Source organism: Boleophthalmus pectinirostris, unplaced genomic scaffold, assembly GCF_026225935.1.
Source record: "Boleophthalmus pectinirostris isolate CB_2022bp ecotype Guang Dong unplaced genomic scaffold, ASM2622593v1 HiC_scaffold_15, whole genome shotgun sequence".
Lineage (NCBI taxonomy): Eukaryota > Metazoa > Chordata > Actinopteri > Gobiiformes > Gobiidae > Boleophthalmus > Boleophthalmus pectinirostris.
The window spans coordinates 1364181-1377772 of record NW_026571070.1 but is presented as its reverse complement, the minus strand read 5'-3'; positions in this window follow the sequence as shown (position 1 = coordinate 1377772).

Sequence of the window (13592 nt, the reverse complement as noted above, 5' to 3'; positions counted from 1 at the left end):
CCCTTTCCACATTTTTACATTCTTTTTCTAAATTCAAATTTTTTTGCAATCTATGTCTATGAAGATTTGAGCTCAATTTTATTGCCACATTTCGGATACATCCCTTAATTGATGCTCATATTAATGTCTTATCGTCAATTGTACCTCAAGAATTCCTCACACTTCAGAAGAGTAATATTACATCTCCATCTGCTATTTTTATTTTTTACCATGCTGTAGTTAAAGGTTGATATTATTGGGTTATGGTCTGATGTGTGTCTTGGTAAAATCTCTTCTGTACTAGTTGAGGGTAAGAGACTAGTAGACACTAAAATATAGTCAATGCGGGAAAATGTTTTGTGCCTCGCTGAATAGAAGGTAAAATCCTTTGCGGATGGGTTATGTATTCTCCATACATCCTTTATATTTAGGTCTGTCAAAAAAGTGTTGAGTGCCTTAGAAGCAGCCTTTTGAGGGCCTGTAAATATAGAAGTTGATTTGTCGAGTTCCATGTTCACCTGGGCATTCATATCACACCCCATATACAGTTGGTAATCTGAGAGTGATAGCAGCCTCCTTGTTATTGCAGGGAAAAAGTCACTTTCAAATGAATCTGGTGCATACAGACTAACAAATGCAATCTTTTTACCCTGAATAGACAAGCAACAGTAGGTCAGTCTACCTGTATCATCAGACCCAGTTTTCTCAATTGCCACGTTCAAGTTCCTTCTCATTACTATCATGACCCCTTTTGTACGTGTACCGTCGGCTGACCGTGCAACTGGCTTGTACACACGATTCTGCATTCTAACCACGTCATTTGGTCTCAGATGAGTTTCCTGAAACATTGCTATGTCCACTTTCTTTCTTTTGAGGAAATCTAAAATCTTAGATCTTTTATAAGGAGAATTTAAAGCTTGAACATTCAAAGACAATACACTGAAACAATTTGGAATGCGTGCACCAATATTTTGTGCATTATTCTCACTGCTGGTGGTGGCGCCCCCCTCCCCCCCTCTGCTCCCATTGCCCACTTCCCCCCTTTCCTGCCCTCCGTCCCTTTCCCCGTTTCGACATACCTCCTGTTGGCAACGTCTCACGCTAATCCCCCGACTCCGCCCCCACTTCATTAAACTAAATAACCAATTGAACCCCAAAAGTAACGTAACGTATAAAACTACGCGAACTCCATTCATTTACAAATATAAACCTTAGGCAAATAGTGGTAACATCAAAATACAGTAAAACTAAATCTGAAGCCTTGTGTCCTTTGAAAAAGAACAAAACAGAAATAGTCTCCACATATATACGCCGTAATATACCAGTAATTAAACCAAATTTCTGGTACTTCACCCAGAGTCTGAATCAACGTGCTGCTCCTCTTCACCGCGTTCCTCTTCCTCCTCGTCCTCGCGGAGTGCTGTATCCAAAGCATCCTCGGCTTGTTTTGGTGTTTCAAAGGACAACTTCTTGCCGTTGTATTTCACCTTGAGAATCGCTGGGTAAACCAGGAACGTCTCTCTTCCTCTTCTCCGAAGTTTGGCCCGTATATCGTTAAATCCGCGTCGCTTTCGGCTTGTTGCTGTGCTGTAGTCTGGGAAAAACCACAACGGAGTTCCGTCTGGGAGAGTTGGTTTGGCTTTTCCTCGCTCCCTCCAGTATATCTTGCCGGTCTGTGTAGCGTAAGAGACGGAAACTCATGGTTTGGGGCTTCGAGGAGTTGTTTGAGTAGACCCGGTGAGCTCTGTCGATTTCCACCGGAGATCCGTGGGGCCCAGCGACGGAATCCAGGTGGACAGCATCCTCTGTAAGTACCCGGGCGTCACCACCTTCTATCCCGGTTGGCAAATTTATAAGCCTCAAATTATTTCTCCTGTTTCTATCCTCTTGCTGAATCAAATCTTCCCGCAGTTTCGTTATTTCTTCCATACAATGTGCGGTGTGGGCTTGGTTCTTTTTCAGGTTAGCTTGAATGCTGTCGACTTTGCCAAAACAGTAGTGAACTTCTTAGCATGAGAATCCATCTGTTCCACCAGTGACCGCAAAATGCCACCGTTTTCGGTCAAAGTTTTTTCAATGGGAGCTAGAGACTCCTTAATGGAACTTTTTATCTGTTGGGTGACGTTCTCGTTCAAAGTCGTCATCTCGGCAGCGTTTGCTTAATCAGCGCAGCGAGCTCCTCCGTTAGCTCTGGTCGGGACTGTTTGCTGCCACTAGCATCTTGTTTTTTCACCGAAGTTTGTTCTCTCCTTGACGACATTGTTTTCACTAATTAAAAGCGCACCTCCAATCTATTCAAAAACCATTATGGGGTTTACAAAATACATGAGAAAGTGCGGGTTCGCTCGGAGCTCAGCGCGCTGCCGCCATCTTGCCTCGTGCCTCACCGGAAGTCCCCCCAGTTGGAATAATTCTGTAAAACTCAATTCCATTTTAAGGTCATTATTGCATTTCTTTATTACATTTCTTTATATTTATTATATTTACCACGTTCCACAAATACACGTCCTGTTTCCAGTTTGGTGTAATGTTTAAGTTTAATTCTGTCCATGTCCAAACCTTCATCTAGAAACTAAAACATCTATTTGATTATTTCCCTTTGCAGAAATCACTGAGCGACTTGTTTGTGAATCTTACACTGACGTCTCCTAAAAAACTTTGTAAGAAAAACTTAAGTTCAAATGTGTGAAAACGCTTCATGAGTGAGACCCGTTGGTTTTTATTTCCACTTCTACCACTGAATTTTAACACAAATTACTGTGTTTTATTTCTGTATAAACGCACAGGTCGTTCCAGCAACAGTTCATCTCTGTGTTTTAGAAAATAATAACAGTGATGAATTTGGTAAACGAACATTTTAGAGGATTTTGAAGACAATGACACAGATAAGATACACAAGATAATAAAGAATCTGAAATCTTGTATTTATGGAAATGTGAATGAATGAATTTGGATTGTTTTAAATGATAAAATTGGATCATGTTTTTTTTAAGGAGTCACTGTTCCTGATGAAATGTTGTTAAAGTTGGTTTCATGTAAATATTTTCTTTAATTAGTTTTGTTCTTGCCCGAGGAAATCAGACAGAAAGGAGCTCGGAGCTAAATCAGAGCATCTTTTCTCTCTGAATTTAATGTTTTCTGGGCACTGGGCAACAAAGACAAAATGTTTTCAGGTTTGAAGTGAAATGTTTGCAGAGGATTAAAGGAGGAGCAGAGTTTACAGTTTTCACACGTGTCTCGCTGAATCCTTCACCAACACCGCCACCTGCAGGCCTCAGCGCGACAGCACATCTGTGTCCTGCCTCAAACCAATATCTGTTTATTTAGAAGACGGTTTAATCAGTTACTGTCTCCAGAGTTAGTGAGTTAGATACTGCTGCGTCTCACAACAGTCTGTAGATATGTGAAGAGTCCCTCAGTCGTCCAGGCAGAATCCACGGCCAGGAGAAAATTCACTTTGTCGATTGGACAAAAGTTAATTTGGTTGAAGACGTTTCGCAGCTCATCCAAGCTGCTTCTTCAGTTCTGGTCAGACGCTGGTGGAAACCTCTTTATATCTGCAGGGAGGAGCTCACTACACTGAAACTATCTTATCTGTGGTTTACTCCATTCAGTGCAGTGAACGCTACATCGGAGAAACTAAACAGACACTTGACAAGAGGATGAACCAACACAGACGAGAGAACAACACAGGACCTCAGTCTGCTGTTCATCTCCTCTTAAAAGCCACAGGCCGCTCGTTTGAGGACAGTGAGGTACAGATTTTAGCCAGAGAAAAGAATTGGTTTGAGAGGGAAGTGAAAGAGAATCCTTCTCTAAACAGAAATGAATTCAGACACCATCTATCTCCTATTTACACGTCCATCCTCAAACCTGAAACAAAACAAACAAGAGAACAACAGGTGGAGTCAGGTCAGGTCCAGAGGTGTGGAAGCTCCATTATGGACATGAATTGTTCTGTTAATTAGACCCCAAACCCTGTACAGGTCAACAGGCCCAACTAACAAACACAAACTGTAAACAAGTGTGTTAGTTTCAGTGTAGTTTCAGTGTAGTTAGCTCCTCCCTGCAGATATAAGGAAGTGTCACCAGCGTCTGACCTGAAATGAAGAAGCAGCTTGGATGAGCTGAGAAACGTCTTCAACCAAACGAACTTTTGTCCAGTCGACAAACTGAATTTTCTCCTCGCCGACATTCTGTAGGTCAATAATATTTAATAAAGACGAGGACGGCGTCGTGAGTCTTGTTCAGATGCAGATCAGTGTTGTAACACTTTTTGAGCTTTTGTGTTTAGTCACGAACAGAAATGACCAGGTTCAGTGTTTATGAATTTACCTTTAGGAGATTTTGTGGCATAAACAGTGTAAACAACAGGGAAATCTGAGACTATGACATCATCACATTCTACAATCTGAAAAAAATAAAACCTAGAATGGATTTAGCAAAAGCTGTGGACTCACTTTGGTACAACATTTATAAAGACTCGAGACTCTCACACCAAAACTGTTTAAATGTAACTTAAAATATTTTAATTTTTTATCACAGGTTTACTGATTTGAACATAGAGCACCAGAGAGAGCAACAAAGACTGTAACAAAGAGAAATTAGAATTTGTGTTTACATCATGAGTCATAATATTCCAAAAAGGTAGAATTTTTGTTCTTACTTGGCTGTTCATAGGGTTTGTTCTTCTAGATCAAGGGTCTCAGACTCGCGGCCCGAGGGCCAACTGCGGCCCTTCACTTAATTCCAAAGAATAATGTCAGTGCGGCCCACAGTAGATGTACACACAATCCCACCCCCTTAAGGCGGCCGCACTGACAGAAGCTGCAATCGGTGCCCATGCAGATTCACAACAACAGATTATTAACACAGTTTACATCCCAAAACTCAGCTTACAGCAGTTGTGAAGCAACGAGTCTAAATGGATCTGTTAATACGAGTACACGTGCACATACGGCTTTTTTTTTGTGCAACCGCTATTTATCGAATACTCAAAGCGGCCCAGCCTCACTCAGACTTTATCTAATGTGGCCCCCAGGTCATTTGAGTTTGAGACTCCTGTTCTAGAAGAACATTTTCAGTTAAAGCTGCACTGTGTAACTTTTCAGTTGTGGGTCCGTCACCTGTTTGTTTCTGTGGAGATGTCATTTTTCTGCCTGGAATGTTCCACATTGTGATGTTAAACAGCTCGACTTTACATTTATTCTATTACAGGTGGTTTTATAGCTAAAAAACACCCAAAAAAACAAACATTCTGACTGTGAGTGATGTCGCCTCTCCACAGATCTGACCTGTAACTTGGCCTGATTTGGTCTCCATGAAGACAGAAAGGTTTAAATCCATACTGTGGAACATTCCAGACAGAGCAGTAACAGCTTCATGTAGAAAAGAATTTGACAGACTGTAATTTCCCAGTGAGCAGCTAAAGAAGAACAGAGCTGAGCCGATTTTCCAGAGTAAACCCAAGTGCATTTATTTAAAAATATAGACATATATTTGCAAAACAGATACAAAAGCTCAAGTAAAACTCAAGTCATTTTCTCTTGTGGCTCAATAAAGTTTGTCTAAAAACACATGAGGCTCGTTGTAATGACACATGATCAATGAAAACTTAAAGAAACGTAACAGAAAAATGCTCCAAATATTATTCACCTACAGAACACAGTGATGTCTGAAACCCACCAGTACCACCTCTGTACTCCCACTTATCTTCATCCTCTCTCCAGATACATCTTCATCTCCTTCATCTCTGTCGTGTCTCTCTCTCTCCAGGTCCTTGATCTCCAGCCATGTTCATGGGCTGATGTTCCTCCTGGTTTATTTCACTGTAATGAAAATGTATTTTTGTGATTATGTGATTTAACTTTGAGATCATTGGTTTAGTGTTTTTAAAAGTCTTCAGTCACAGAGATAAAAGGTGAATACTGAATGTATTCTTCATGTCCCATTTCTATAAAAGGTTTATCTTAAAATAGAAAGATTCTGTTCAACTCAAATACCTTAAATGACTTATTTTCCTCATGCAGTCTTGTCTTTTCATCTGTAAAGAGAAGAAGAAGTGTGAGTGAGTGTTTGTGTTCCACAGACACAAGGATCTGTTCTTAACACATTTCACACAGACACTGCCTCTGAGCAACACACATTTCATAAAGTGTGAGATCACGTTTGGATTTGTGTCAGGAACATATAAGAAGAGCCCACAGAGACATAGCGCCACACAGTGGGCGGAGTGGGCGCTACATGCAGTTTCTGTTTAAAAGTGAAGACTGAGTCCAGGAGCATTCACATCAGAGACTGAAATCTGAACTTTAAACTCATCCAAGAATCCCGTGTTTTTCAGAAGCTCTTTGAGTCGGAGCTACAGGGTTATGAGCTTTGGTAAAGCTTCATTCTGTCTTCAGCTTTAAACCGTGTGTGCACCTGCCTCACATGTTTCAGCTGCTTCCTGTGGCCTTCCTCAGGTCACAAAAACATGAACATGTAAGACTGGACTGTTTACGCTCTTCTCATCCATCAAAGCAACTCCTGACAGACCAATGAAACTAGTCCATCCACACTCTCCCGCTGTACAAAAGTGTAACGTTTGTTTTGATGCTTTTGTTGGATGAGACTGAAGTGATTTTAAAATGTCTGAAAAATGACACAGAGAACTGAGCCACAGACAGAGCTTCAGATCATCAGGAGACAAAGAAACAGGAACACCAGGTTCATAAGGCCTTAATAAGACAATAAGGTGTTCTAAAGTCTCACTCCATGAAACAGAGATATCTGAGGAGGCTTGTTCCTGCGTTTACAGCAGCTCACATGTTGCAGATAAATGACTGTGATTGGTCCTTCACAAACTTGAAGGTGATTTTCTGTGACGAGGCTCCAGATGCTTTTCAAAGAGAACGCCAGGGTTCAACTGCTCTGGTCCTGACAGAACAACACAAACAAACTGGATCTGACTCTAGAACAGGGGTGGGCGCACATATATATACGTTGAGTTGCGGCGTATTATGTTGGCCGCAATGCTTTATGGGAAAGTGTTCTTACAGGAGTTATTCGGACCATGAGTGAAGTAGTTGGTGCTTAAGATATAAGACTGCACTGCTTCCATTTTGAGTTGGTAAAAATAGATCAAGAAAACTTAAAGTCGATGAGTTGTAAATATTGATATGTTAAACATTCTGGAGTGAGGTTTTATCACGGTCACAGGTGTGTATCTGTGGTTTTATGGTGTGAGTTTTGTTTTTGAGCTGTTATCAGTCATATTTGAAAACGGTGTCCTCACGATATACAGATATACATTCACTCGTGGTGTGCAGTGGAACAGGTCTCAACAGTTTTATGTTCTGAATCTTTCTGAAGTGATGGAACGTGTAGCGCGTCTGAAGTCCTAGATAAATGTGAATAAGTATGTAATGAATCCGACCGCTTACACATTATGTCCTGTCTTCTGTCCGGCTCTTCAGTCAAACTCTATGACCGTATGTGGCCCGCGAGCCAGAAAGTTTCCCCACCTTTGATTTTGACACCAACACATTTTGAGGGTTGATAAACTGTAAATTCAGTTTAAAGCTCCCAAAGGCCCGTCCCGCTCAGCGTCAGAATAATACAACTTATAGATTTTAAATATTTCTTTGATGCAACTGTGAGTTGAACCAGTGCAGCTTTATATCTTAAACTCTTCTAACTGACTTATGGTCCAAATACGCCGCCCGAAAGAACACTTTCCCATAAAGCATTGCGGCCAACATAATGCACCGCCCCTCAATATATATATAGTGCGTCATCTACTGGGAAACGCCGGAAATGCAGGGAAAAATAAAACATTAACAAGGTTTATTATTGTCATTTATTCAAGTTCGGCAAACCTGAATAAATTACAATAATCTATTCAAATTCGCTGAACTTATAGTATAATTACAGTAATTTATTCAGGTCGGCGAACTGGAATAAATTACAATAATAAATCTTGTTACTGTTTTATTTTTCCTGCATTTTCCACGTTTCCCAGTAGATGGCGCACTATATATACATTAAGAGGAGGTGCATTATGTGGGCCGCAATGCTTTATGGGAAAGTATTCTTTCGTGCGGCGTATTCAGACCATGAACGAGGTAGAAGTGTTCAAGATATAAACCGGCACTGTCTTAAATTCAAATAGTGTTTAAAACAAATTAGTTATGATGCAGATGCACTGTAGAAATTAATTCGAAATATTTACGGCAGAGGTTGACCTGCTTTGTTAAGTTCACATTTGCTAACACACGTGACACAGTGAAATACACTTTACTTAATCTAATAAAATGATGTAAAGCGCAGGGCAGATGAGCCTGTGCTGTGGGTGGAGCAGATCTCATTTACTCATGTGTATTGAAACTTCTGCGTCTCCAGAAGTTGCAGCGCGTAGGTCGAATACTTTCTACATGAGCGTAAATACAAGTGCGATGGAGCTGGGCTCTTAACACGTTCTGCCTCCTCTCCGGCCCTTCAGTCAATTTTTAGAGCCCTATATGGCCCCTGAACCAAAACGTTTGCCCACCCCTGATCTAGATCTACTCGCCTGGAGACGTCTCCGACAGAAGAGAACAATGATGATCATCAGGACAATCAGAAGTATGAATAAAAGAACTATAATTATCCACATGTCTGAGTGTTTTCCTGCAGAAAGAGAAGAGTGTGTGAAATCCCTGTGTTCAGATGAAACCAGGAGTCACTGCTCACACTTACCTCCTGCTTCAGTGACTTCAGTGAGGATAATAAAGTTCTCCTGTTCAGTCTTGAGTTCACAGGAGAACAGGCCCAGCTGCTCTTTGGTCAGATTCTTCAGGATCAGACTGTTGGACTTTGTGACTCCAACCACAAACTGTCTCCAGGACTCAGTGTAGACCGACTCTGGTCCAGACCGACTCAGAATGATCTGACTCTGGTTGAACCTCCAAATGAGACTCTTCACTGGAGCAGAGGGTTCAGTGCAGGAAACAATTGTCACTCCAGAAGTTGAAACGTCGTCTAGAAAAATCAAACACAAAGAAAAAAAGAAAAGTAAATAAAGTTTAAAATAAATAAATAAATAAGAGTGAAAGCTCTAGTTCCTCACTGTTGTTCCTGTAGGTGGCGCTCCTCCAGCTGCCCCTGCTGTTGCTCACATTACAGCTGTATTGATGTGGAGGGCTGTGAGGCAGAGACACAGAGCTGTGCACAGACCACACTCCGCCCTCTGAGGGGGTCACCGTGGTAAGAGCTGCAGAGGAGGGAGGGCTCCAGGACACTGAGGGTTTGGGGTAGACTCCCTCAGATCTACAGAGGAGCTCCTGCCCCTGCTGCTGCAGAGACACTGGAGCTGGAGCTACAGAGAGACGCTTCACTGTCAAACCACATTTACACTCTTACATATGTTATTATCAAAATAATACTCATTATTTACCACAAACAGACACATCCACATAAGAGTTTGTGATGAGACTGACGATGTTATGAACCAAACACTTGTATTTTCCTTCATCTTGAACTCTGACCCCTGAGAGCTGCAGTGATGCGTTTCCTGTGGACAGTTCCTATACAAACAGAGAGGCACGGCCTGTAAAGTTCGGGTGCGGGATATAAAACTGCTCTGCACTGCTGTTCTGACCTTTAAAGTAAATATGAACTGGAGTTTGACCATGAGGTTCTTTGGTCCAGTGGATCACAGGGTCTGGTCCAGGCTCAAAGCTGCAGGGCAGAACACAGGTCTCCAGAAGAACACAGGAGACAGCAGCGTCTGAGGGAGAAGACATGAGACGCTCAGAGTCCTTCTGCAGTGAACCAGCTCAGAGACACACTCAGAAACCCCAGTGAGGCAAATGTCCTCTGCATTTGACCCTTCAGTGTCTCTGGGTCCTGGAGCAGGTTTTGGATTCACAAACAAAATACATTTGTGCAGCTCTTCGTGTCCTTCAGGTTGAATCTAAATCTGTTTCATTATTTAAAATCATAATTATTCTTCTGTGGGTTTGTGTTGGACCTTTCACTTTCATCATATTTAAAGAGAAGTGAACATGTTCAAACCAAACGAGTGTGAGTCAAAGTGTTTTCCAGGCGGCAGCAGCACATCACAGATCCCTAGTGTTAAGTCAGAGTGAAATAAAATATGGATATATAATCAATCATTATTTTTTTTTATCTTTTCCCTACTGCTACATATGGGTGGATGTCCTCCCCTGGTTCGGCTGATGTGCTGCTGTGACCCGGTGATTCTCATCTCTACAGCTGTAGTCTGAATGTATGAAAAAAAAAAAAACAACTCACCTTTAAACGCAGAATGTGGTAAAAAAAGAAAAAAACACGGTCCCAAGAAACAGCAGAGGAGCAGATGGAGACATTTTATAGATGCAAAAATACTGAACATGAACACGTGTGTCCCACTGTTTTCGTTGTCTTGCTTCACCTTTGACTATAACTTGTCAGATTAAACATATAAACTTTTATTTCCTTGTAACTGAAACTGGTTCTACTAGTTCACTTACATTCTTTGAGGTGCCCCTTCTCTGCCGCACAGTATCATGTCTTGACAAGTTTACATTCACCTCTGAAATGTTAGTTATGTAGTTTGTTAAAACACAACTTGTATGTTTTTTTAATTTTACGTACTATTATTGAGATATAAATAAGAAAGTAGAGAGATCGTCGCCATGGTAACCTGCAGTACACAATGTTCAGTTGCAGCAGGTTTGTTTGGCGTAAAGAATTCAGTGAAACTAACAGTAATAATTTCCCCTTTAATACTTTATAAATTCTGGTGTGTATGGGACTACGTTACCCATGATGCACCTGGTGTGTGTATGTGTGTGTGTGTGTGCATTTGTACGATGTGAGTGTTGTTTGTAATTGCGTGTGAATGTTTATTTTGTCAGTTTATTTAAAAATATCGATTATAAATTGCAGTGCTCCACGTGCAATTCCTGTATTGTGTTGGAGCGCCTCCTGTGGCTCCACTGTGTAATAGCGTCATTTTTTTCCAGTTCATTTCATAGTTTGTCAGTGTTGAGTTCACAGGAGAACAGGCCCAGCTGCTCTTTGGTCAGATTCTTCAGGATCAGACTGTTGGACTTTGTGACTCTAACAACAAATTGTCTCCAGGACTCAGTGTAGACTGGCTCTGGTCCAGACCGACTCAGAATGATCTGACTCTGGTTGAACCTCCAAATGAGACTCTTCACTGGAGCAGAGGGTTCAGTGCAGGAGATTGTCACATAATCTGAAACATCTAAAACAACAAAACAAAAGGATCAAGTAAAAATATTTAAATAAGACAGAGCTCTTTATAACTGATCCTAAACACAAACCTCTGTGATAAATGAGTCTGTTCCTCCTGTCGGTGAGAAAACCTCGTCTTATGAAGCACTTCTGCTCGTAGACAAAGGAAATAATCTACTGGAGCAGTTGTAGGTTTGTAGGAGCGCTGAACGACGAGTAAAAAGAGTCACAGTCAGGAAAACTTTCAATGGAAAAGACGCCAAAGTTTAATAACAGTTGACAGACAAACAGGTAACAGATATTGGTGACACTTCATTTGTATAAAGTAACTTTAAAACACTCTTTGTATTTTTCACCCTTAACTTTTCAGGATAAGTTCAAACAACAGGTTTAGTTTTAGTTTTATTTGTGTTTTAATCAATTTTTACTTTAAGATGAGCGGTCATTTAATTACACGGCTTTTAGTTGAAAATCTAATTTTATTGTCTTAATTTTAGGTTTAAGCTCAATTTATTCACCCTGTACACTTCCCAAATCAGTTTTGTAACTTTAAAATTACACCTTGTGTCTTTTTAAAGTTTATAAAATTGTCATAAATCTGAACAAAAAAACAATATACAAAGTAAAGTGAGAACAGTTTTTTTTATGTCCATCAGTTTAACAAACACTTTCAATGTTCTTTAACAACGAATCCCGTTGGTCAAAATGTTCCTTAATGTCTTTAGAATCCAGGATAAATAAATAAAAGTGTGAGTGTCGTACCTGAGCCTTGGCAGTGAGTTTGGAGGTGTGGAGGTGCGTCCTTCCCGCGCTCCCTGTGGACTCGTCTTCCGTGTTTCTGTGTCTCGTGGACATTCAGGGTCCAGAACCTTCTCCCACGTTCTCCCGGGAATAAAACCTGGACCACAGGACAGGACATCCACAAATTCATTTATTTTATTTTATTTTAATAAAGTTTAGTTTTAGTCCATGAAATAAAACTTCTCTAAATAAAAACGGAGTCGTCTTAAAAGGCTACGTGACTTAACAAAAACTCAAAATGGCGGCGGCTCAAACGTCCACACCGCTCAGCATTACGAGCAGTTTAACATATTCCACACGAAATACACCCAAAATACATCAAATAAAATACCTTCACAATAAAATAGACTTCACAGTTCCAAACAAAAGTACAGACAGTATAAATACAAAAGTACAGACAGTATAAATACAAAAGTACAGACAGTATAAATACAAAAGTACAGACAGTATAAATACAAAAGTACAGACAGTATAGATACAAAAGTACAGACAGTATAAATACAAAAGTACAGACAGTATAAATACAAAAGTACAGACAGTATAAATACAAAAGTACAGACAGTACAGACACGTCGCTCTCTGCGTCTACGGCGACTTTAAATTGGCCCAACTACCCCGTTAGTCAGGGCAAAGTGCATCCTACAAAACGGGCAAAATATAAGACAAATAATAAGAGAAAATTCACCAAAAGTGTCCTGGTAATTGTTGTTGTCTACGAGCAGAAGTGCTACATTTACAATATTCTTTTAAAATAAAAATAGAAATATAGAAAATATAATATATATAATAAAATAAATATAGAAAAATAATATAGAAAATAAAATAAAAATATAAAAGCCATGAATTAGTTTTGCAAATATTTATGTTTCATCATGTTGTTTATAGCTGTTTTAATCAGCTATATAATAAGTTATATATAATTTAAGCTCTGGAGTCTTGTATCGTTCATATCCCCATAACATGAAAACCCTACACACCCCTCACATACAGACACACGACACCAGTTATAAGCAAATTATACACAAGGATTACATTTGTAGCCTTAATAGCATCAAAAAATATTATGTTTTCTTTATTCTTGAACGGCGTCATCCAGAGTCCAGAGCTGGTTTCTTGTCCCAGTCCAGGCTGGGACTAAAGGCCAATTTACGGTCCAGCGTCAATTCGTCTGCGTCACGACACAGAGAGTACAGAGCCTCTGCGTCGACCGACGTGCACCTCCGACATTTTCTCACTGCTCGTAAAACGCCGCAGACAGCAGGGGAAGTGACGCAGACGATAAGAGCTGTGATTGGTCGTCCGTATCACCGCTCTGTAGACATTTCCTGTCGGCTTTTCTTTCTTTCAGTTTATATTGAGAAATAATGTGTTTAGTGCAGCTTTGTGCATATGTGTTTACGTTTTACAGAAACGAAACTTAAAACCGCATGACAACTTACATAAACAAAGTGCTCATAAAACAGCTCCTGGTACGAGGTTCAGCTTCTGTCGGACTTAAAAAGGACACGACTCAGTGGAATATGAGTGTCTTTCTGTGACAGAGTCACATTGTACTAATGGTGAGTCTGTTCTGTGTTTTTATCGTGTGG